A 26056-nucleotide genomic window follows, 5' to 3' on the forward strand; every position below is an offset into this window, starting at 1 on the left:
CCATCTACTGCATACTAGTAGATTAGGTGTACCCTAAAATGTGATTTCCCTTCTCACCATTTATCTGTTTGTTTGTTTATTGAGAGAGAGAGAGCGTGCACACGTGAGCAGGATGGGGCAGAGAGAGAAGGAGAGAGAGAATCTTTTTCTTTTTTAATGTTTATTCATTTTTGAGAGAGAGAGACAGAGACAGAGACAGAGAATGAGAGGGAGAGAGGGAGACACAGAATCCAAAGCAGGCAGGAGAGAGAATCTCTCTCTCACAGAACACCGGGCTCAATCTCGTGACCCTGAGCTCATGACTTGCGACGAAATCAAAAGTAGGTTGCTTAACCAACAGAGCCAACCAAAAGCGCCTCCCTGCCACCCTACAGCCTTCTCTTATCATTTAATGGTGAGCATGTCTTATAAGCCTAATGACCTTTACCAAGCACCAAGAATTAAACATGCAGCAGTAACTGAAATCCATTAAATGAGGTGTTAAAGAATGATTCCACCATACAATGCAAATTTTCTCAGATATTATTACTTTGAAGTACTCTGTCCATTTTGAAATCTGTACTGAGTCAACTCTTATTTCCAGATTACAGTAGATACTCTGCACTTTCCAGTCTGTCATGAGCAAATTTTTGAAAACGATGTTATGAACTAACAAAACATTCAAGCCTGTCACATGTGCTTAAATTCAGCACTACAAATATGTCAAATAACATTTTGGGAAAAATAACCACGGAGGTGCAGTTTTTAAAAAGTTTCCTGATAGTCTATATTGAATCCTAACATAAATAAGAGCAAGTCACTTTGAGTTCTTGTATCATTTCCTTATTATTGAGAAATAATGTGGTATTTTCCTTATCTGGAGGGGAATTTCAGGCAGATTCAAGCAGTTTCTCATCTGACTACATTCAGTAAGTATACAGTTGGATTCAAGTACTTTCCTAAATGGGTGAATCTCCTTGGAGCTAAATCCCTTCATTCCTGAGGAAAATCCCAGAGTATTCTATTTTGAAGGCTTCGGACCTTCAGATTTTCTACCTCTTTTGTAAAAAACCGGGTTAGAATACTAACCATCATGATTTTTATGTCTCACATATTTTAATTTTGCTTCTACTGCCTGTGCTTTTGGTGTCATATCCAAAAAAATCCTCAACAAGATCAATGTTAAGGAGTCTCTCCCCTATTTTCTTCTAGTTTTTTTTTTTAATAGTTTCGAGTCTCATATTTAAGTCTTTAATCCATTTCAGGTTAATTTTTGTGAGTGATATATGATAGAGATCCACTTTCATTCTTTTTCATGTGGCTATCCACTTCCCAACAACATTTATTGATGAGGTCACCCCTTCCCCATTATATTTTCTTGGCTTCCCTGTCAGAAATTAATTGACCATATATGCACAGCTTTACTTCTGGACATTTTATTCTGTTTCATTGATCTGTAAGTCTGTCTTCATGTCAGTACCATACTGTTTTGGTTACTATAGCTCTGTAATATAGCTTGAAATCAGGAAGTATAAAGCCTGCAGCTTTGTCCTTTCTCAAGAGTGTTTTGGCTATTTATGGTCTTTCATGGTTCCATATAAATTTTAAAATTCTTTTTTCTGTTTTGTGAAAAAAGCCATTGGAATTTTGACAGGAATTGCGTTGAATCTTTACATCAAACTAAAAGTTTCTTCACAAAGGCAACCATAAAAAAATTATTTTTTGTTCTGTTCCCAATTCCAATATGTGTCTGTGTTTTGAGGGGAGAGTGGGCTTTTCCACACCAAAAAAATAATAATAATTCTTTGGCATCAGTAGAGTCCAGAATTCAAATCAATTCTAACTATCTAACTAAGGCATCAGATTGGAGAGGTTAAAGGCTCAGTTCCACAAAAATGCACTCCCTCCCCTTCAGAGGCCAGTCACAAGCCTGGGTTGTTACATGTGCTTCTGACCTACCAGCTATAGATTGGTTGTTCCCACAACCCCCTCCTTAGAATCAGTTGTCACCTGCACTGCTGACAGAGGGGCTATAAATCAGAGATTCCTCTCTGATCCCCTCCTTGAATCTGATTAATTTTCTATTTGCTAGAACAGCTCCCAGGACTTAGAAAACTTATTAACTCACTAAGTGGTCAATTTATTATAAAAGGATATAATTCAGGACAGCCAATGGAAGAGATGCACAGGGCAAAGTATGGGAAAGGGTACACAGAGCTTTTTGGTTCTCTTCCCTCAAGCCACTCTACCCCCTCTCCACATGTTCACCAACCTAGAAGATCTCTGAACCCCCTCTTTTGGATTTTTATGGAGACTTCATTATATAGGCATGATTGATTTACTCACTGATCATTGAACACTGATTCAATCTTCAGCCCCTCTCCCCTTCCCACTTCTGGGAAAGGGTAGGGAGGACTGAAAGTGCCAACCTTCTTATCATAGTTGGTTCTCCTGGCAACCAGTGCCCATCCTTAGGTTACCTAGGGGTGTTCCCAAAAGTAACCTCATTAGCATAACATGTAACACTTTTATCATTTTTGTCACAGGAAATGCAAGGGTTTTAGGAATCAAGAACCAGGAACCAGTGGATTAAGATCAAGTATGTGTGAGAAATATATTTTGTTCATTTGAATAACTAAATATATATTTCTCACGAATCACAATGTCCCAAATATGAAAAGGCAACCTATGGAATAGGAGAAGACTGAAAAGGGGTTAATATCCAAAATATATAAGGAACTCATACAACTGAATATTAAAAAAAAATCCAAATAGTACAATTAAATAATAGGCAAAGGACCTGGGTAGACATTTTTCCAAAGAGATGTACAAATGGCCAACAGGTACATGGAAAAGTGTTCAACATCATTAATCATCAAGGAAATGCAAATAAAAACCACAATGAGATATCACCTCCCATGTATTAGGACAGCTTGTATATAAAAAAAACAAAACAAAACACTAGAGATAAGTGTGGAGAAAAGGGAACCCTTGTATACTGTTGGTGGGAATGTAAATTGGTTGGAAAACAATACAGAGGTTCCTCAAAAAATTAAAAACAGAGCTACCATATGTCCATCAATCCCACTACTGACTCTATATCTAAAAATAATATAAAATAAATCAAATCAAATCAAATCAAATCAGTATCTCAAAGAAATATCTGCACTCCCATGCCCATTGCAGTATTATTCACAGTAGTCAAGATTTAGAACGAACCTCAGGGTCAGTGGATGGATGAGTGGATGGAGATGATGTGATACACATATACATATATAATGGAACATTATTCAGCCATGAGAAAGAAGGAAATGCTGTCATTTGTGACAACACATATGTGGAATCTGAAAGAAAAGAAGAAAAGTTCAACTCCTAGAAATGGAGAGTCAAATGGTGGTACTAGAAAATGGGGGGTGTGGGAAATGGAGAGATGCTGGTAGACAAGCCTTCAGTGTTCTACAGATCTAATGTACAGTATGGTGACTATAGTTAATACTGTACTGGATATTTGCAGTTTGCTAAGACAGTAGATCTTAAGCATTTTTACCTCCCCACCCCCAGTGTTTAGTTATGTGAAGTGATGGATGTGTTAATTACCCTGATTGTGATAATCATCTCATAATGTATAAATGTATCAAATCATCACACTGTACACTTCAATTTAAACATATACAATTCTAGAGGCCCTGGGTGTCTCAGTTGGTTAAGTTTTCCAACTCTTGATTTCAGCTCAGGTCATGATCTCATGGTCATGAGATTGAGCCCCGTGTTGGGCTCAGCATGTAATGTAGAGCCTGCTTGGGATTCTCTCTCTCTCCCTCTCTCTCTGCCCCTTCCCTGACCATTCTCTCTCTTTCCCCCTCTCTCTCTGTCTCAAAATAAATAAGCTTTAAAAAATTAAATATATACAATTTAATTGTCAATTACACTTCAGTACAAAAAGTGGGGAAAGGAGAAAGACTGACATTATTTTATTTGATACAATATCGAGAAACTAGAAGAGAACAGCTAATTAAACTCTAACAGTAGAATAAAATTAAAAAAAAAAAACATGAGAGTATGAAACAATGACACAGAAAAAAAAATACATAAAAAGGAAAAATCATCAGAGCCAAAGCTGATTCCTTATAAAGAATAATAAATTGACATACACCTGGCAATTCTGATCAAACTAAATTGAGAAAACACAAATTATCAGTATCAATTCCTATAGACATAAAAAATAATGAAAAAATATTATGAATGAGTTTATGCCAATAAATTTGAAAATGTAAGCAACATGGGCAACTACCTTAAAGACTGACAAAAGACATGGAAAAACTAAATCATTCTGCACTAATTAAAAACTGAATCTGTATTTAAAAACTAATTAAGATCAATACAGCTGTCACACACAAAAATAATAATCACTATTTTTTATTAATCACCTGCTGAGTATATTATATACACTATTTTATTATTTATTCATAACAATAACCCTGCAAGTTAGGTGTGATAACACTAATTTTATGAATAAAGAAAACTAGTGATTTGTCAAAGTCACATCACTGGTGGCAGAAAAAGTATTTGTATCCAGATGTGTCTGGGGTGTGTGTGTGTGTGTGTGTGCGTGTGCGCATGTGATGGGAGAAGAGTGGAGGGAGATTAAAAATCGCCGCTGTGTTATTTGGAATTGTTTTCAAGCCGCCTGTCCCCTTTAGCTGAACAGTGGAAATGAATGAAAATCCATTAAAAATTATGTGTATGTTACAGGTATAACAACGGACATATTTAATAGCCAGCAAATTTTAGTTTTAAAGATATCCAGGATTAAACAATATAGTTCACTGTCCTTGTTTCTAATTTTTAGGTTTATAAAGACTATGAGGAGGGTATATATAACAATATCACAAGTTGGTTAGCCATAAAGTGTGTTATGGTTTTTAGCTAATCTCATAACGTGGGTAATGGTGGTGAGCTGTTACCTACACAACAGATGGCATTTTGATGCCTCATTAAGTAATACAGGCTAACAAATGATCGTTTTAAAAGGTAACAATATGTGAGACCTCTGATAATGTATGGATTTCAACATTTGTCAACAAATGACATTTTCTACTGAAAAGAACAGAAAACAACTTTTTAAAACTAGAATCTGGGGAACCTGGGTGGCTCAGTCAGTTAGGCGTCTGACTTCGGCTCAGGTCATGATCTCTCAGTTCATGATTTTAAGCCCCGTGTCAGGCTCTGTGCTGACGGCTCAGAGCCTGGAGCCTGCTTCAGATTCTGTGTCTTCCTCTCTCTCTGGCCCTGCCCCACTCGCACTCTGTCTCTCTCTCTCAAAAATAAAGATTAAAAAAAAAAAAAAAACTAAAATAAAACTAGAATCCGCTTTTATGCCTGGGATCAATAATGTTGACATGAAATGCATTTTGTAACTGACTTTCAAAACTTTGCACTAATTCAAAATATGAGATAAAAAAACATTGTAGGGATCAAATAAATGATCTAACCCCAAATTCTTAAGTGATGTTGTATTTCTTTTGTATTCTAACCCTTCTCTTCTCCCCCTGTCACTCTTCATGGAGGTCTTGCTAATCAGTTTGCAGATGTTCATTCAATCCTACTGTGTGCACAGTTATCCTTCTCCCCTCCGCCCCGCACCCTGCCAATTATTCCAAAATATCTGCCTTCTATTGGGAGGGATGTGAGGTATACTGACTATACTGAGAAAGAGAGAAGGCTCACGGGTAAGTATATGTTATACACACTTTTGCCAACTTCCTATTTTCAGAGCCCACTCATCTTCCAAAGTCCTTTCTGGGGTTCTGGGGGCAGCTCAGCTTACTTCTCTTCAGTATTGTACCCTTATTGGGTTAACTTATTGGCCATTTCTCCATCCACTTCTATCTTTACTTATGGCTGGAAGTTACAGACAGCAACTAGTTTCCTCAAATATAGGATTTACCTTTTTGTTCCTCGTACTACTAATTTGGGTGATGTTTTTTGGGGAAATATGGGAGTAGGAAGGTCTTTTACCCTCCATTTTAAAGCTAAATCTTTACATTTTACTTTATTTTTTCTTAATTATTTGTTTTTGAGAGAATGAGAGAGAGAGCAGGGGAGGGGCAGGGAGAGAGGGGAACAGAAGATCTAAAGTGGGCTCCATGCTTACAGCAGAGAGCTCAGCACGGGGCTCGAACCCATGAACCTTGAGATCGTGACCTGAGATGAAGTTGAATGCTTAACTGAGTGAGAGACCCAGGTGCCCCAATACATTTTACTTTGAAATAAAGGAATTGTCTGTGTCTATCAAAGCCCATGTATTAAAAATTCTTTTTATCAAATAACTCTATTTTGGTTCTCTGTAAGTATAAGTCAAAACTATATTTCATTGTAGTAAAATATACATAAAATTTACCGTCTTAATCCTCTTTAGTGTACAATTCAATGGCATTAAGTACAATCACTTTTGTTGCACAACCATCACCACCACCCATCTCCAGAACTTACTCATTTTCCCAAACTAACACTCTGTACTCATTAAACAATAATTCTCTATTCCCCACTGCGTCCAGCCCCTGACATACACCACTGTACTTTCTGTCTCTATGAATTTGACTACTCTAGATACTTCATGGAAGTGGAATCAGGAAGATCACTTTTTTTTTATTAAAAATTTTTAATCTTTATTCACTTTTGAGAGAGAGACAGAGTGTGAGCAGGGGAGGAGCAGAGAAAGACGGAGACACAGAACCTGAAGCAGACTCCAGGCCCTGAACTGGCAGCACAGAGCCCAACACGGGGCTTGAACTCACGAACCATGAGATCATGACCTGAGCCAAAGTTGGATGCTTAACCGACTGAGCCACCGAGGTGTCCCAGAAAGATGACATTTTAATGGTAGATTTAAAATCTGATAGTCTTGTTCTAGTCATCTAATTTTTTTTTCAATTTATTTATTTCGAGAGAGAGAGAGCACACAAGTGAGTGAGGAGCAGGGAGAGAGGAGAGAGAGAATCCCAAGTAGCCTCCACATGGGCTTAGCACAGAGCCCGACATGGGGCTTGATCTCAGGAGCATGAGATCATCACCTGAGCTGAAATCAAGAGTAGAATACTTAAATGACTGAACCACCCAGGTGTCCCTAGCTGTCTCATTCTTAAAGAGAAAAATAAGGCATTAGCAAGAAAAGATTTAAGACAACAATTCTCACTTAAAGAAATCAATGTACTTGCTTTATTCACCACTGACTTTCTATAAAAGTATTGCTTGTTATTATATAGACACAGACAAAGCCAAGAGCAAAAATATCTGCCTTGACCAACATCTGTTGTATTTTTTAAAATAATCTCTTTATCTGTTATTTTGTTTCAGTATATACAAACATTATCAGAGCATATCCAGACTAGTCACATCATTAACTTCAGTTCTGATTTCAATTTTATAATAACCTCAATGTTTAATTAATCAAGTGTTTCCTAACTTTACCTATCCTAAGATATAAAGTAATATTCTAAAATTAAATTATGTTAATAAAAATCATTTTTAAAAGATTTTTGGAAAGAGATAAAACAACTAGAAAAAAATCACAATGCTAGGTGAAGCCCTCTGTAATATTGGAAAGTGAATGGAAATGTTCAGTAAAGTAGGATTTGGAAAGTAGTCTGTCAGAAATGTATGCACACAGAATGTGTTCTAATGGTAATGTAGTGCCTGATGCAACAGACAATGCAGACAAAAGATTTATTAGAAAGCAAACTTTTGTTGGGCCCATTTAATTTACATTCATGTAATAACATTTTCCCTTGGCGTGTTAAAAGTAACGGTAAAACAATCCAAGCAATTTCTCCTTGACCACACATTACAAATAAAGATCTGCTCTTTGAGATAATGCTTATTAATTAGGGAGGGCATACAGGATCAGGTTAAAAAGTGGCCTTTGGCATCAGGCTGCCTGCATGCAAATCCAAGTTCCACTAATGACTAGTTGTTCGACCTTGAACAAGTTACGTAGCCTCTCCAAGCCCTAGTTTCTTCCACTATAAAATGGAGACAAAATAGGGCTTTGAGAGGACCAACTGAAACAAGGAAAACCTTGGCAAAGTGTTTAGCATACATTAAGGGCTCAATAAATAATACCTACTATTAAAGATAAACTTTAAAAGAGAATTCAGTGAAAATGGGGGAAAGCAGAAGTATATGTTACTATAATACTTTTATTGAAAATAATTAGTTTGTGTTTTTATCTTAGTTTTGACCCCAACCCACTGACTCCCTTTACATAATGGATTGTAAATAGCCCCCCCCCCCCACTTTGGTCTCAGGCATTGAGGGTTTAGTCTCTGCAGTGTCTCTGAGTTATCTTTCCAAGACATAAGCCTCGAAATGTTAAATTCCCTGCTTAAAAACCTCCAGTAGCTTCCCGTTCCTTATAGAATCGATGGCAGCCTTCTCTGTGTGTTAAATTACAACTTCTACTATTTGGATGCAATTTATCATTCAGCCTTGCCCTCAATAACTAATTTTTCATAAACCACAGTGACAGCCACTAACAGAGCATGCCTTGCCCCAGATCTGCCTGTGCTGTTTCCCTTGCCTGGCAAGTGTTTTACTTTCTCCCTTCTCTTCAAGCAAATGCCTTACATGTCCTTCAATTTGTAACACAAGCAGCAGTAAAGGCCACCTAATCCAAGACAAATGTAGAAGTTCCGTCTCCTTGGCTTCATTCAATCTATGAACATCTTGGGTTAATTGTGACGATGACGATGATTCACTTGGGTGTGATGTATTTACATTGTATGGCAGCATACACTGGAAATTATAGGGACATCGGAGTTCCTTAGTCACTGTTCAGCCCCTCATTTTGACTGTGTTACCTTCAAAAACAAATTAACCTCAGTAAGTTTCAATACCTTCTTTGGTAAAATGGGACAGCACATGCACATTAGGATTAATGAGAGAACACTGGCATCTCTATCACTTTCAGACCTTTGCACATGCTTCTCTGGCAGCATCGTCCATTTTCCCATTTCCTCTCTCTTTTCTTTTTTGGGGGGTGGGTCAGGAATTAACTCAGGAGTCACCTCCTCTAGTCCTATGCTTTTCAGTTTGAATTATGTGCCTCACATCAAGCAAATCTTTAGATTCTGGCACTAATTCCAACCAAGGGGCTTCCCATCTGTGTGTTCCCAGTGTCTGGCCCTGAAGAGACACTTGGACCTCCATGATACGTGATTGGTTGAAAACAGGGAATGGGGTTTATTCCCCTTTGTCTTCACAGTACCTAGCACAAGATCTGGCTCACAGGATGTTTGCTTGATGACAGAATAAATCTTTGGTCAACAGTGGCAGATAAGACTTCTACAGATTTTTCTTCCTGTGCCCTTTTGTGGCATTTGCCTCATGGTTGGAATTTCAAAACTTAAGTCTTGCCTGCTTTCTTTTTCGTAAACCTCTATCCCTGAAAGCTACTGTTGACACCTTCTTTGCCAAAATAGAGTTCCCACATCCTTACAATAAAAATTTTCTCCCAAGTCCAAAGGCACAGGGTACAAAATACACTGGGAAAAGTTTTAGGCAAGCACTGAGCTGCTGGAGCATCACTGTTGAGGAGGGAAAGGTTCTTTTCTAAATATTTAGGAAAAACCGTCTTAATACGGAGAAACTATTAGTAATGTACTATTCAACTGAGAAAGAGAATATTTGAATTCTCCTAGGGACCTTTTGGAAGCTTGGTTCAAAGGAGTGACTTTTCCAGGAAGAGTTTCCCCACATCTGGCAGGAAAATGGGAGAGTGCTTGTGGCATCCTATAAAATCTGCCTAACTCAGACTACCCGTCAGCCTATGAAAGAGATGGCTGTGCTCCTGGAGGGGAAGGCAACATTCTGGTGAAGTGCTCTGAAAATCTGTTTGGAGTCAGCAAGTGTTTTATATGTACTAGCACATTCACTTTTATGATAAACACATGAAGACTTTATCTACCCATTTATCAGATGAGGGAACTGAAGTACAGAGAGAGTACTTGTTCACCTAGTTGACTGGAAGAACCAGACCAGAGAGAACTCAGGTCTTCGGGCTCCGGGGGAAGGAATCTAACAATGACAGCAGAACCGCTGTTCGAGTAGTGCTCACCATGTGACAGGCAGAGGGTCTATACACATGTCGTTTCTTTTAACGTTTAAAATAAACTCATGAGATACTTGCTATCATTTCCTTCATCAAACAGTTGAGGAAACTGAGGTTTAGAGGAAGTTAAGTAACATGCTCAGAGCTTTGAGTTGGGACTTGGATTTGTCTTTTATAAGAGCCAAACGTCATTTGGGGAAAACTAGTACCTCAAAAACTGCACAGCATCTCAAAAGCAGAATTATTTTTAAACTTGTTTAAGCAATTTTTAGGCAAATATGATAGAGTGGATAAGCTTATCACCCCCGATCAAAGGGTGTTTTGTTTTTGGTGGGCACGACACTAAAATCATTAGAAACGAATCATTATTTTCACTCTAGGAACTAAAATGTATAAATATTTCATGTATTTAGATACAAGACTGCAGGTGTATATATGTATGCGGTATTCAACAGTAACTTTTGAAAAAACAGTGCATTTGTTTTTACTATGTTGACACTTTTTATTTTTCAAAATTAAAACTAATTTTTCCTTCTTCAAGAAAAATTTCCATATGTATATTATATTTAGAGTTAAAATATTGTTTTTAGGTCAGATAGCTCCTGTCTAAGGCATAGGAAAGCAACTTAGATACTATTTAACCTGACCTTGTGTATCAATTTGTGATCTTCTAGGGAGAAAGACAGGCTGTTCATTCCAGGCATTCAGTGAACTATAAAAAAATACTCGCAAACAACACAGTACTGTGATTTTCAGAGGAACCACTCTAGTGTATTCCCTGTGTTCTCAAAGAGAGTGCTGTGTCTAGTATTTTTGCAAAATAGTTGGGTCTTAAGGATGACAATCGGCTTTATGGAAAACTAAAAGCAAATGAGTGAGAAGAGATAATGCCAAAATACTTCGTACACGCAGGGCAGATTGTTATTCCATATGGGTAGAGAATATGAAAAAGTTCCCCTGCCCAATTCCATGAAATTTAAGCCTTCATTCAGCTGACAATTCTTTGGTGAGTAAGATTACCCCAAGACCTAAGTTATTCCCTGGCTGACTCATAGACTTCTCTACTGACAGTTAATCTTTTTCATAAGAGTCACTTTACAGGAACTCTAAATTATAATTAATTTAAAATGCAGGCATTTATAATATCAATAAAATAAAAAAATCTATTTTAAAAATAACAGCTGTACAAATGGGTAGTAGCTTAGGCAGGGCTATTGTAACACTTTTGTGGGTTCCATCAAACATCATATCCAACAAATAAAAATGCACACACTTCTCACGTTTTACAGTACTTTTGCTATAAAAATCTAGAAAGAATAATTATAATAATTATGTTTTTAGAATTGCTTGGTTAAAAAATAATAAAAAATTAAAAGTATTTGCTTAATATTAAATTCATTTAATTAATGACTGGCCCTAACTTCCCTGCAATCATCCAGCATGTTCGGGAATACCTGTAAGATGACAAAAATTCAGTCCACAAGTTGTTTGCAGATGTAATACAGTTTTTTTTTGAATAATAATGAATTCAATAATGTTTTATGAATAACTTGTTTCACAATTATTGAAGGTGACACTTTATACTTTGAGTATTTAATTAAAGTCTAATCTTAATTTTGCCATTTTCTTTTTGTATTTTGGAGTCAATTGCTTCAATTTTTCAATTCTCAAATATTTTTTTCTAATGTTTATTTTTGACACAGAGAGAGAGACAGAGCATGAGCGGGCAAGGGGCAGAGAGAGAGGGAGACAGAATCCGAAGCAGGCTCCAGGCTCTGAGCTGTCAGCACAGATCTCCATGCGGTGCCTGAACCCATGAACTGTGAGATCGTGACCTGAGCCGAAGTCGGATGCTCAACCGACTGAGCCACCCAGGCACCCCTCAAATATTTTCTTAAGCCCATAAAAAGCTCATACGCTCTAAACACTGAGAACCATAGTGTGTCCCATGGGCAACAAAGCCCCTGGAAATGGGATCTGTGAGGAAAGGGAATTCTTGTAAGAGGTGATTCAGACAGGACCCCTGGGTGGCTCAGTCAGTTAAGCCTCCGATGTCTGCTCAGGTCATGATCTCACTTCAAGCCCCACGGTAGGCTCTGTGCTGACAGCTTGGAGCCTGGAGCCTGCTTTGGATTCTGTGTCTCCCTCTCTCTCTGCCCCTCCCCTGCTTGTGCTCTTTCTCTCTCTGTGTGTCTCTTTCTAAAAAATAAACATTAAAAATTTAAAATAGAAAAAAAAAAGAAATGATCCATGCAAGGTGGCATATTTAATATTTCCAGATAGTGTACTATTTCCTGCTAAGGAGGCGAATGAAGAAAGGCATCAAACATTCCCCAGAGGGACTTACTCATGATTTAGCACATCCGAGATCCCATAGACGATAAAAAAGCACAAGACATGGTTGCTACCAGTTCAGTTGGGCAGAATAGTATCATTCTTGTTAAGGTTTTCCCTATAATAATCAAACACGTGAGATTGTAAGATAATAAATTCAGTGTTTGGGTACCTGAATGACCAGACTAAAACAATAATATTGTTGCTCGGTTGTAGCAAAATAATGTGTTAAATTGTCCTTTAAAATAATGGTTAGTGACTTGTGAACTCAGATAGTTGCTGGGGCCCAGCAGTGTTCCCATAGCAGAGGAGGAAGTTTTAAAATCCTTATGAGGGATGATTTTATTTTCACTCAGTCCCTGGAAAATAGTTTTGAACTGGGATTAGGTTTCTACTCAATTAGACAAAAGAGAAACAGATTTTAGCCCAGAGTGAAACAGGTATATCTAAGTGTAAACCTTTGACTCCCATTCTGCTTGATTGCTCACTGGGGATGGTCAATATTTTTTTCTCTGAAACAGACTTTGTTCTCTAAGGATAACTAGGATGTAGTGTTTTGAAACAGCACGAGATATTCAACAGAGGCCTCAAGTACCAAATTCTTTTTCTCCATTGTTGTTGTCATTATCTAAATAGGTTCTATAATGGAAATAGTATGGCTACAGTAATGCTGAGGAATTCTCTCCCTTTTGTAACTGGGTCACTGTGTGTGCAGATTTGGCCACCAGGTCAAATTTTAATGTTTGAGCGACTCTCCTGACTCAATGGGAGTCACACACCACTGGGCACAGTTGGCTGTAGGGTCACCGTGTGTGCTGCTGGAGGATGGTGACTCACCATTTTATACTAAGCTCCGCAACAGTATGGAAAAGTTACCACCACTCCACTCACCCATCTCAGGGAAATAAAACTGTAAGCAACTTGTCTCCAACTGCTCAGAGATGATTTCTGACATTTGCCTTCAATTATTTCTTGAACATGACTGGAAGCGAAAGAAATAGCTGCAGAGGATTTCAATTCACCTGGATGGACTGCCTAGCAGTATTAAGATTATGTAAAACCAATTGTAGAAATGTAATGGTCTCCTTTGATTCCTAGCATGAGGAGAGACCTAAGTAGAAGCTGCTTTTGAGGGGCAGCTAGTCTCACTGAGAATCATTTAAAGGAAGAAAGAGGAAACCACTTTGTGTGAGGGGTCATTTCGACAGAGCTACTGCATGTCTGTGCAAAGCGGACCAATGCACAGCTCCAGAGGCTATCGTTTACACAAGCTACAATGTGAACTGTCCCCTTGGAATCACACAAGATGGTGATCCTACCTTTGTGTCTCAAATAATGAGAAAGGGCAATGATATTTCCCATCTTTAAATAAATCCCAAAAGCTTAAGGTGGGGCACTGAGGCTAAGGCTCTGAGCCATACAGAGAAAGCAGCATCAACTGAAAAGTGGCTAGGAACACCTCAGACTCAAAGTGGCACAGTGTAAATCCCAACTTGGCCCCTTATCCCAGTCACATTACTTAACTTTTCTATGCCTGAGTCTTTTCAGTTGTAAAATGGGTATAATCAGGGCAGTTGGGAGAATTTTATTAGATGTTACAAGTAAAATACTTACAAGAGTGCTCAGCACACAGTCAAGGACTTAAGACATGTTAAGCCTGTACCATTAAAGAAGAAAGGGTCTCCTTTTTGTTCCATTATTAGGATTCTGGAATGAACAAAAAATTATCACTGCCGTACTATCATGATTCTCATGTTTCAAGTGTGTTTATTGTTCCAGAGGAAAGATTTTCTGTGTGTCTTTTAGGGATTAAAACTGGGAACAGTTTAACAGGATGCTTTTGGAGAAAATGAAAAACAGCATTTTGTGATTGTCATTAAGAATTTTTAAACGTTTGTTGTAGGAATTATGTCTGCTGGATACTTCCAAATGTAGCTATCCCTGAAGGCTAATAGAAATCCAGAAATATTCAGATGTTGACAGAAAATAACAAGCATTCCAAAAAATAAATATGAGCAGAAACAACAAAAATAATACTATCTTCTCTGTTTTTCTTTTTTTTTCTTTCAGAAGGCACTGAAAGCAAGACAAAAAGATCACTGAACAATTTGGAGAGTTTTAGATGTTAGGGTAATCCCCCAAGAATGAGAGCCCCAATATGACCAACTTTTCTCATTTGTAAAGAAAGGTTTGAAATTATAGGAGAGACCTTCCCATTTTAAATATTTGTGCTAACTCAAAATGTAAAAAATTCTGTCTGGCCAATAGTGTGAGGTCAAACAAAATAAATTTGGGGTATGGGTGGTGGTGGTGTTACCAGGTTTTCTTTGAATCACTATTTAGGACCCACCAATACTGTTTTATTAATATATAAGAAACTTCTTTATGTGAAATAGCTAATGCAACAATGGGCTATCAGGTATTTATATTTTAATAGTAGATACAGTAAACAACGACTTAACGCAGTGGAATTTCCAATGGTAAACATTGCAGGCCTTTAATGAGGAAATGTTTGAATTGGAGAATTAATTGTGATGAAATGTCAAATGACTATTCTATCCATGCATAAAACCAAGCAATCCTAGTGACTTAATTTAAAAAAAAATCTGTATTGTTACTCTTTAGCTAATCATTAGTCCATATCTGAGTGAGTAGTTGAGTAAGTATTTGGTTACATAAACCAGCGAAGGGGAAAGAAAACTAGCATTTATTCAACACTACTATGTACTTGATTCTTTATTTTATCTTCTTATATTCAAAATGACCTTCTAAAATAGTTATGATTATTCTGTATTTTGTAGCTATAAGTTGATGTCTCGGGAGGCCAAACTCCTTTGAACCAAACTCTCCTTTTATACAATGGATGTTGATGTGGCCACATATTAATTCAGAAACTGGTTCAGAAGAAATCAGTGAAGTGTATGTGTGTGCCTGTGTGTGTTCATACACGTGCACATGCACACACACACACACACACACACCAGCATTTAAGAAAAGGTTAAACTTACTAGGTTAGACAGGGTCACTGCCATATGCTAATTCAAAGGGAAGAATTCTCTGCTAATAAATGGAAGCTTTTTACTTAATTTGAGCCATCATGTGTCATTGTTAGGCACTGTATACAGAGAATTCGTTAACTAGAACCTCATACTTCCTTATAACCATCACAAAGATCAACACTGGGCTGAGTGTGAAATTAAACATAAGTAGGTGACTCAAACTTCCAGATCTTTCTAAAGGAAAGATGGGAGGTCTGATATGTTGGCATGGGAGGGATCAACAGAGATTAGGAGAGGGTTAAGGGACCACAGAATATGTTTTGATTTCAAAGAAAGTAAAGCATAGAGGTGAAAGTGAAACTAAGTCCTACACCTCTATGACAGTTTAAGAGGTAACAACTTAGAACAAAACATTCCTATCAACACTGTGACAATGGTTAAGGCTTCCACAAGTATAAAATATGCCATTCCTTGCAATAGCAGCTATAGTTATGTTAGCAACTTAATTCAACTTCACATAAATCCCAAATGATCAAATACTACCTATTAAGAAGAATATTTATAAAGATGGATCAGTAGATATTTATGGGTCACTATGGTAAATACAAATGAATAAAAGAAGGAGTATTGCTTCTGGGAGTTTATAATAAAAAGAGGGATGAATGGAGTAAGAGACATACTCCCAGGGAAACACAACATTAATGTGTTTTATTTACTTCACAGGTCTATCATTATCTGAAATGTTTTTGTTCTTTGTAGATCTCACCTAATAGGACAGAAGTTCTATGACCACAGGAATTGCCTGTGTTATATCCTCCTATGTCTCCAATGACGAGAATAGTGCCTGACACATAGGAAACATTCAATAAATACTGGGGAAGCAGATGAATGAATGCATGACACAGATCATGAATGTTATGATAAGAAAGTAGAGAAGGAAAATTCCTTGTGAAGTGGACAGTCAGAGAAGAATTCAAGGAGAGGGGATCTTTATAAAAATGAGGCTCAAAATTTAAGCTGGTAGAAAGAAGAAAGCAATTCCATGTGAAGAATGGTAGAGACAAAAAGCAAAGGCAAGGCTTAAGAGGCACCTGCAGCAATGTAAAACTGATATTCCATCAGTAAATCTTGATGAAGAGATTGAGGTTATACAGAGGATTTTTTTTTTCTTTAAGTAGTCTCCATGCCCAGCCTGGAGCCCAACACGGCTTGAACTTACTACCCTGAGATCATGACCTGAGCTGAGATCAAGAGTCAGATGCTCAACTGACTGAGCCACCTAGGAGCCCCTATGAAAAGAACTTTCTTAGGAAAAACTGGATGGGCTCCTTAGGATTGGTGAGAGGGACAATTTATGAGAGAAGAGGTGTTGGAGGTTTGGGTGAAGACTATCCAGCAAAAATGTGATAGAGGGCAGTCAGGCTCTGAGGAGTGAAAGGCACTTTTAAAGTTCCCTCTAACCTTGGCATTCCAGTCCTCTGTTTTTGCTGAAATGATTTAGGGGAAGTTGTGTTTGGTTGTTTGTTTTTGTTGTTTTTTGAGAAATTCTTAAAATCCCTGAATTAGTCATAAATAGAACATTGCATTTTTCTTCCTAAATCAAGAGAAAGCTGGATTAATCACAGGATTATTTTATCTTATATTGGGTGAAATCACATTTCAGCTGGTGGGGAAACAATTGTTTTACCACTTGTCTCTAAAAGCAGTAACTGAGAGTGACATTTAAGAAACATTTTTCACAGATTTCAGAAGATGATTAATCATTTTGTCTTGGGAAGGCTTATGATACGATAAAGTATTTGTAAAGCCCATTATAATTAAACAGCTTGCAGAAAAATATCTTTAATCTCACCCTATGTTCGAAGCTTTTATTTCAAATGGCGGTCTACAGAGAACTTCAAATAAACCTATAGCTGTACATATGATTTTTGCGATACATCAAATGAATTTTCCTTCTATTTTTTAAGATCATCTTTGATGTTATATATTCAAATGCCAAAATACCAATACAAAAATGATAATAGTTCTTTTAAAAATTTTCAAACACACAGAACAAAGAGAGGCCTTGATTCAAATACTCGTACACATATTCAGGTAAAATTGATTCGGTGTCTATGACTCTCAAAGCCATTTACTCCAAAAATGTGCAACTCCTTGACAGAAGGTGATTTTTTTTTTAAATATCCATGAATCTCTGCCTAAGTGCTATTTTCTGGCCATAGTTTAATGCTTAGCCCATAGATAAATAAACCAGAAGCAGTGGGTTGTTAATGATCCCCAGAAAACAGGTGATAGATGGGGCAGCTGGTGGAGAAGTCCCTCCAGCAACCTTGCCTCTTGGAGGAGATAGCCCTGAGGAGTTCTGCACACACTGCCTTGCAGAGGCCAGGAGTGGGTCTGGGCTTCACTTTTCAACTGCAGTAACTGGCCTGATGATGCAGAATTTGTGACCTTCCGTTCTGTGCCTCACTTCCTCACACTCCTTTACTTCTTTTCCACGAGCTTTCTAAATACACTGCTTGCACTCCTTGTCTTGGGGTTTACTTCTGGGGTAACTTAGACCAGAACATGCCTCTTCCACTATTTTGTGACAGGAAAGAAGAGTCTGAATTGAGACTTGGAAACTGTAAAGTGAGATTGTTGTATGTGTTTGTTCCTTGGCAAACACTGAAATGCTACCATTTTGTTTTATTATGTCAGTTTTCTCAAGTCCCTTCTTTCTTCTCCACATCCCTGCTCTTCCTTGTCCTTTGGTCTTTTCAATCTCTGGCACACACATATGAACTAGGGTACCCTGGGGAAGGTTAATGAGAAACAGTTAAATTAAAAAAAAAATTACAGCTTCACAATGCTTACAAAATGAACCAAAAATACACTTTACTATTTTTGCGTGTTAGGGGGTCATGTGGATAGATCATATATTGGCACGTGAATGTGTTATTTCTAGCAGAAATGGAAATGTTAATTTATGTGCCTGGGCTTAAATCAGTGTTATTCTGAAACCAGTATATTTTCTGAAGGTGAAACTAATACCCACAAATGGAAACATGCACGTACACACAGACACACACATCTCTATACCCATGGATACTTGCTTGACATACATTTCTTAATAAAATGAACACACTAAAGATACTGTCAATCAATCAACAACAGATCTTAAATTCAGTGTTATTGCCTAAAAACACGTCCCTTTTCTAATAAGATCTGACTGTCTTAAATTTAAAAAATTAAAAAAAAAAAAAAACACCAAAACTGGAATTACCACAGATTTATATAGGCTAGTCATTAGTGAACACGATTTAAAAGCCAGATATATCAGAATGGCTCTTGAATGTCCTAGCAAGTATTTTAACTTGGGGAGAGGAAAAAGACAGATTTTCTTCAGATGTCCAGGGCCTTTTTGACTCTTTTTCTCCCTAAATATTTAGGAAAGAAACACCTCACTCTGAAAGGTTAAGGTGTGGGGAGGGGAGCATATAGACACTTTGGTGTGATTTGGGTCTCCATTTTGCTGAATAGAAATACAAAGGAGATTTGAGGTGGTTTGAATGTAAAGAGAGAGAGAAATAAGAAAAGAAATGAGAGGACAAATAAGGGTAAGAAGTTTCCAAACTTTTCAGAATAGCTTAAATATTTGATCAAAAGGTAAATAGAAATAGGTAAATAGAAATAATGGCTCAACCCCCCACATTGTAAATGCTTGTAGCTTCAGAGCTATGGGGCTCTGCAATCACAAAGGCATTATCAGGGATCTGTATTTGGATTTGGAATCAGTATAACCCTAAGGTTCATGAAATACTGAAAATGATTTTCTTTCATGTTTACGATATAGTTTTAATTTAGTCCTTTAAAAAATACTACCTGAGCTCCATCTTTGAATACGGAATGTTTTTTTGTTTTGTTTTGTTTTTTTGTTTTTTTTTATGTTATACAGATAGCTTAAATAGTTGACAATAGGGTAAGAGCTGCCTGAAATTGGTCCTGGCAGTGATTTTGTGGCACTCAAAGCATAGGCAACAAAAGCAAGAAATGCAAGTAGGACTACATCAAACTAAAAAGCTTCTGCACAGCAAAAGAAACTACCAACAAAATGAAAAGACAACCTACAGCATGGGAGAAAACATTTGCAAACCACGCATCTGAAATGGGTGAATATCCAAAATATACAAGGAACTCACACAATTCAATAGAAGACACCCTAAATAATCTGGTTAAAAATAAGGCAAAGAATCTGAATGGACATTTTTGCAAAGAAGAACATACAAATGGCCAACAGGTACATGAAAGGGTGTTCAACACCCTTCCCTTTGCAGGGAAATGCAAATCAAAACCACAATGAGCTATCACCTCACACCTGTTAAGAATGGCTTTTATCAAAAAGCCAAGAGATAAGTGTTGACAAGGGTGTGGAGAAAAGAGAACATTTGTGCACTATTGGTGGGAATATAAATTGGTGCAGCCATGTGGAAAACAGTATGGAGGTTCCTCAAAAAATAGAACAACCATATGATTCAGCAATCCCACTATAGTACAGGGAATATATCCAAAGGAAATGAAATCACTATTATTTTATTTTATTTTAATTTAATTTAATTTTATTTTATTTTTAGAGAGAGACAGAGCACATGTAAGAGGGGCAGATGGAGAGAGTGAGAGAAAGAGAGAGAACATCTTAAGCAGGACCCATGCTCAGCATGGAGCTTTGAACACTGGGCTCAATCCCGTGACCCAAAATTAAGAGTTGGAAATTCAACCAGCTGAGCCACCCAGGGGCCCCTGAAATCACTATCTTGAAGAGATATCTGCACTCCAACGTCCATCTCAGCATTACTCACAATAGCCAAGAAATGGAAATAATCTATTTCCATTAACAGATGAATGGATAAAGAAAATGTACATAGCACAATGTAATATTATTTAGTCATGTGAAAGAAAGAAATCCTGACACCAGAGACAATATTGATGAACCTGGAAGACATTATGGAAAGTGAAATAAGCCAGACAGAAATAGAGAAATAATGTAGACTCTCACTATGGAATATAAAAAAGTAAATGTGGAATATAAAAAAGTAAAACTTTTTTACTTGGAATAAGGAATGGAATATAAAAAAGTAAAACTCATAGAAGCAGAGAATAGAACAGTAGTTACTAAGGGCTAGGGGATGGGGAAAATGGAGAGATGTCGGTCAAAGGGTATGAACTTTCAGTTACAGGATGAATGAGTTCTGGATATCTAATATACAGCACGGTGACTACCATTCAAAATGTTCTGTATACATGAAATTTGCTGAGAGAGTAGATCTTAAGTGATCTCATCACACTCATCAAAACAAAAAAAGGGGGGAGTACTGTGAGGTGATGGATGGGCTCATTAACTTCACTGTGGTAATCATTTTAGTATGTATATACATATGAAGCTAATTCATTACACAGCTTAAATACACACAATTTTTGTCTATGAATTATACCTCTGTAAAGCTGGAAAAAATAGATTGTGTTCTAGAGCAAGTGAAGGGAAGTCTATCTTGGGTTAGAAATGGGGAAGAAGGGAATGCAAATAGGAATAAGTATTTCAGCAGGTTGAAAACATCATGAAGCTCAGAGTAAATTTCCATCTTGCTGCTGCTGTGTATATAACTATGCTCAGGTAGAGAGAGAAGTAGGGAAATCATGTGATCTACATGGAAGAAGGAAAGGTTATATCCAGTTAAATGTTCACAACTATTAACTTATCCACAGACACAGCTTTGCATAAAGAACTCTAGAATGTGGATAGTATCACTTTCAGCTGTGGATGGAGAAGCCTTCTTCACCAAACTTAATTGATGGGGGCTGTGAAAGCTGGCACAGTGGGCTGTGGAGAAGAGATGCCAGCATGACCACTGGGCACCTGTCTTTCTTGGCTCTCTGAAAATGTCTGTGACCTTAATACATGGGCAGTGATAGAGAAATGAGAAAGCATGTCCTGAGACACTTAAGTCCAAACCTGATGCCAAGTTCAAGTGCTGTCTCACTGGAGTATTTCCAAGTCTATTTAGGGACTGAGACTATGGTGACTCAAGAAACCCTGGTCATGGCCTCAGTGCCACAGGACCGGCAGGTACCATCTCTTCAGTTGTGAAGCCATGCTGATAATTTGAGATCTAGCAGCTGGGGATATTCCCTCTTCACATACCAGCTGCCTCTAGCAGATCAGTACATATCTCAGCCAAAGAAGATGTTTCTGGCACTGGTCTAAACATTGAGAGCTCTCAATGGCTTTGTGGGCAGCAAATGGTAAGAAGGAGACCCCCAGCCAAGGAAGGTTTTGAGAAGGCCCCATTGTGGCACTTCAGAAGCAGCTGCATTCATATGACTCCTTAGAGGAAGCAAACAGAGCCCGTGTACATGTGTTATCTGCCTTCTTCAGTCAGTGGGAGGGAGGCCAGTTAATGATTTTTTCAATTCTTTATCAAAATCAATTAACACACTGCTACACTTAGATAGTAGCACCCAGGCAGAGGACCACTAGGCTTCCTCAACAGTCTTTTCATCAATGAGATATATTTTAGGCCCATCCTACTCTACATCACTGCAATATAACATGACACCCCAAATTATAGGCAGGACTGTTTGCCGAACAAAGGGCCACAGACTCTTCAGGTGACAGAGTCAACTTAAGTCTGACTTAATCTGTTTATTATAGTTATCAATAACTTAAGACCGGCTCACGCACAGGCAGTGAATTACCAGGAAGACACAATGTGAGGATGCAGGGATATGGGTGAGAGAAGGGCAGGGGATGTGTTGCTCACAGGAAATGAAAAGCTCTAAAGCCCAAGGCATTTCCTTTCATTTTTTCCATGTAGTTCCCTTGAGGTTATGCAGCTGAATGTTCTCAGAGCTAAGAGCAGACTGGCTTGGCATAAATGATGCATTCTACCTTCTGATATTTCCAGGCCTTCTGTTAGGCGATTGATTCAGTAGTTATTCCTCAAATCAAGGCACATGTGTGTCTAAGGTACCCAATCTTAGTGTCTTGGAAGGCAGAAAGATTAAAGAACATACAGAATTTTGGATGTCACTGATCTTACTTCTTCCTTTAAAGACAGTTCTCCGGTTTCTGTAAAATATGCCTGGAATAATACAGTTTTGACAAATGAGAAAGGGATGAATTTCTAAATCAACCACATAATAAACATTTCAGGATAAGTCACAGTTTCTTCTGGTGTGTGATATACTAAAGACATTTCAATAGATGTCACAGGGTTACTAACAAATCTGGTGCATTGTTTCAAATTGGTCTTTTCTGTCAGATTGGAGGAAATTAAGACTACAAACAATACTAACAATAGCAAATACAGCATTTAGCCATTACCCAATCTGTGTATTATCCACATTTCACATGTGAGAAAATTGAGGTAGAGTACAGTAGGATAACTTGTTTATATCACATAACTAGAGACATATACCTATAAATTGATATGAGGGTATGAGATTGAATTTATGAGGGTATGAGATTGAATACCTATAACTTGATATGAAGGATATGAGATTGAATTTTTGCACATGTAGCAATTAACTAATTAAAATCACAAAATTTTCTGTATTCTCCTCAATTTTTGAAAAACCTGTCTGGCCACTGAGGTGTAGCAACTTATAAAATATATGCAGTAGACATAAACTGAAACTGCTTCAAATGTACAAAGAAGTCATTAAAAAAAAGAAGAAGATTCTAAAAGAGGGGAAATATTCTCTTGTAGTCAATAGAGCAGAAACAAAATGTACATTTACAGACTGATTATAATTCAAGGAAAGAGAAAATACATAAAGAAATATTTTTTAAAACTGTCAACTATAATTATTGTGTACTTGTGATAGAATAATAGGCAAGATTTGGTTTTTTTTACTTCTTGTTCCACAATTTCTGGATGTGTATGTGTGAGTGTGTGTGTGTGTGTGTGTGTGTAATTAACAACAGAAATAAACTATGTAAGCCTAGTTTCTTTCTGCACAAGATGGCTGCAGATGGTGTACTATTCTAGCTCAATATACATGTAGATTAATTTTTATGATCTTTTATCACCAGTCATGAAGTTGGGAAATTCTTCCTTTATTTTAAAAAGAAGAAAGAACACAGTCTTTATATTCTTTGGGGGCAGTCATTAACTAGGCAACACACAGGGAAAAGAACAGGCTACCAACTATGAAGGGTATTTATTTCAAAAACAAAGTTCCTGCTTTCTAAGTGCTTAGAATCTAACGAAAGACAAGTTAAACTAAATAGGGAATTGGTGTTCAGTATCCTTACACTATTTGCTAATTTCAAATATGGGAGAATATGTATATATTTTTTTCCAGAAGCTCTTCTTCCCTATTTAAAAAAAAATGAAACGAAAGGAAAATAAATGAAACGAAATGGTTTGGAGTTGGCTCAAACTGTGAATATTTGAATTTTAATTTGGCTCTAAACTCAGAAAAAAAAATCTACCCTTCTGGTATAATACTTTTAAAGCAAATGGAATCCATCATGCATGAAAAGCTAATCTCTGACCTTTAATGGTAATTTTACCAATTGAAAAGAGTTTCAAACACTCAGTTGTGGAAAGGAAACAGACATTTGCTCACAGTCTGCAGACTCCAGCTCAGCTGAGAGTAATTTTCCACTGATGGGGAGAAATCATGGAAATCGCACAGCTATGGCTAGCTTTAGGCTGGTCCTGTATCAACTTTAGCCAGGATATTGTGTGTTTTCTTTTGTGCAGGTAAAACATCAACCAAGTCTGTATAAAAAGATGTTACTAATATTTATGAGGTGACCTATACTTACAGTATTTGTTAGATTTTTGTCTCCTAGATTTACTGACTATATATTTGACACACTTGCAATACTTATACGGGCACAGTTAAAATTCTGCTGGAAAAGCAAAAAGTACTCCGTTTTGAAATTCTTTCTACAAACTACAAAGTTTTCAATGACTTTACAATTTCCCTATCATAACTCTTAGAAATGTATTTTTCCAGATGCAGATGTGAGGATACCTTTTAAACCTTGAGCCAATTTTGTAGGTATCAAGAGAAACATCAAAGAGTAAAATAAAATGCTACACATCACTTAAAAAGCAATGAAGCAAAACTACTGTCAAGGGTCGGTGAGGAGCCACCTGGCCTCCGCCCATTAATGCCAAGATAGTCCTGATCACATCCCCAGACACATCTTTCTGAATCTCTGTGGTCAGTCTAGTGCTCTCCTGTTTTAGAATTCCACAATAGCCAGAATTCCAACTGCAAAAGTGTGTGTGTGTGTGTGTGTGTGTGTGCGTGCGTGCGCGCGCGCGCGCAAATGCTTGCGTGCACATGCACGCATGTGTGGATGTATGTGCTAGGAAAACTCACTTGTTAGGAATGAAGTGTTGAAAAGGCTAGAGAAATATAAGCCAAGCAGCCTAAATGAATTAACACATGTAAAGCACTTAGAACATTTTTTGACACTTAGTCTTTGGAAACATAGGTAACTATACATAATATCAAAAAAGTTATCTTTTGTCTATTAAAACATAAAACTATCTGTTTCCAGACTTTACAGACACTCTCTAAGTATAAGGTATTATTTATGAGAAGCCTTTAAAAAAGGGGAAAGTTAGGGGGAAATATTTTGAATCATAACAACTTATTGAATTTTAACTTAAAAGCATTTACTTGTAATTATATTTATTTGATGTAATTTGTTACCCACTTTGGTCTTCAGTAACCTGTAAATAACATTTGAGCTGCTAACACTGTTAATCATCTATTTAAAATCCAAAAACCATTTAATGAACACAGCACAGTGAGATGTGATAAATCTAATTTGTGAAGATTGAAAAAAAATGGTACAAGATTTAAGAGGGTTTAAGTTATGAAAGAAAGACAATGGCTTTCCAAAACAGTAAAATTAGAACTCATATTTTCCTTCCTGATTTCCCTCCCTTTGCTTTCTCTCCTTCATTTCTTTCCTTCTTCCCTCCTTTTCTTGCTTCCTTTCTTGTTTATTCACTCACTCACCAACTGAGCAGCAATCATTTGTTGAATTTGTTAATTTTTCACTAGGACAAACCAATTAAGTGGTCTACTATTTTTTCAACTGACAAATTTATGTGTAGTAAAAAGGATAAGTTAAAGTTATTTGATTTCTCGGAGCGCCTGGGTGGCTCAGTCTGTTAAGCGTCCGACTTCAGCTCAGGTCATGATCTTGCAGTCTATGGGTTCGAGCCCTACATCGGGCTCTGTGCTGACAGCTCAGAGCCTGGAGCCTGCTTCGGAGTCTGTGTCCCCCTCTCTCTGCCCCTCTCCTGCTCATGCTCTGTCTCTGTCTCAAAAATAAATAAAAATATTAAAAATATATATATATATATTCTTAAAAAAAAAGTTATTTGATTTTTCAAGCTGTTGCTCTAAGGACCCAGCCCAGCAGGGGAGTACTTAACCCAGGGACAGGACACCAATTCTCACAATGTTCATGTTAAACTTGATCTGATTCAATCTGTATCTTCACAGGCTCACTTTACTATATCTATTGTGCTTTCATATCCCTTCTGATTTCTCTTCTACAATTATTCCTCCAATATGGCACCCTCACGGGTTCTTAAAGCACATCTGCGATTACCTAGACTAT

At 37.3% G+C, this 26056-nt stretch overlaps 1 protein-coding gene across 11 annotated transcripts in view; it reads right to left on the reverse strand.

The window, feature by feature from the left end:
* The window catches only part of PDE4D (phosphodiesterase 4D), a 713672-nt gene that overhangs the window by 276844 nt on the left and 410772 nt on the right, over positions 1-26056 (reverse strand). The gene's annotated exons all lie outside the window — the stretch shown is intronic.

The sequence above is a fragment of the Acinonyx jubatus genome, chromosome A1, assembly GCF_027475565.1.
Source record: "Acinonyx jubatus isolate Ajub_Pintada_27869175 chromosome A1, VMU_Ajub_asm_v1.0, whole genome shotgun sequence".
Taxonomy (NCBI): Eukaryota; Metazoa; Chordata; class Mammalia; order Carnivora; family Felidae; genus Acinonyx; species Acinonyx jubatus.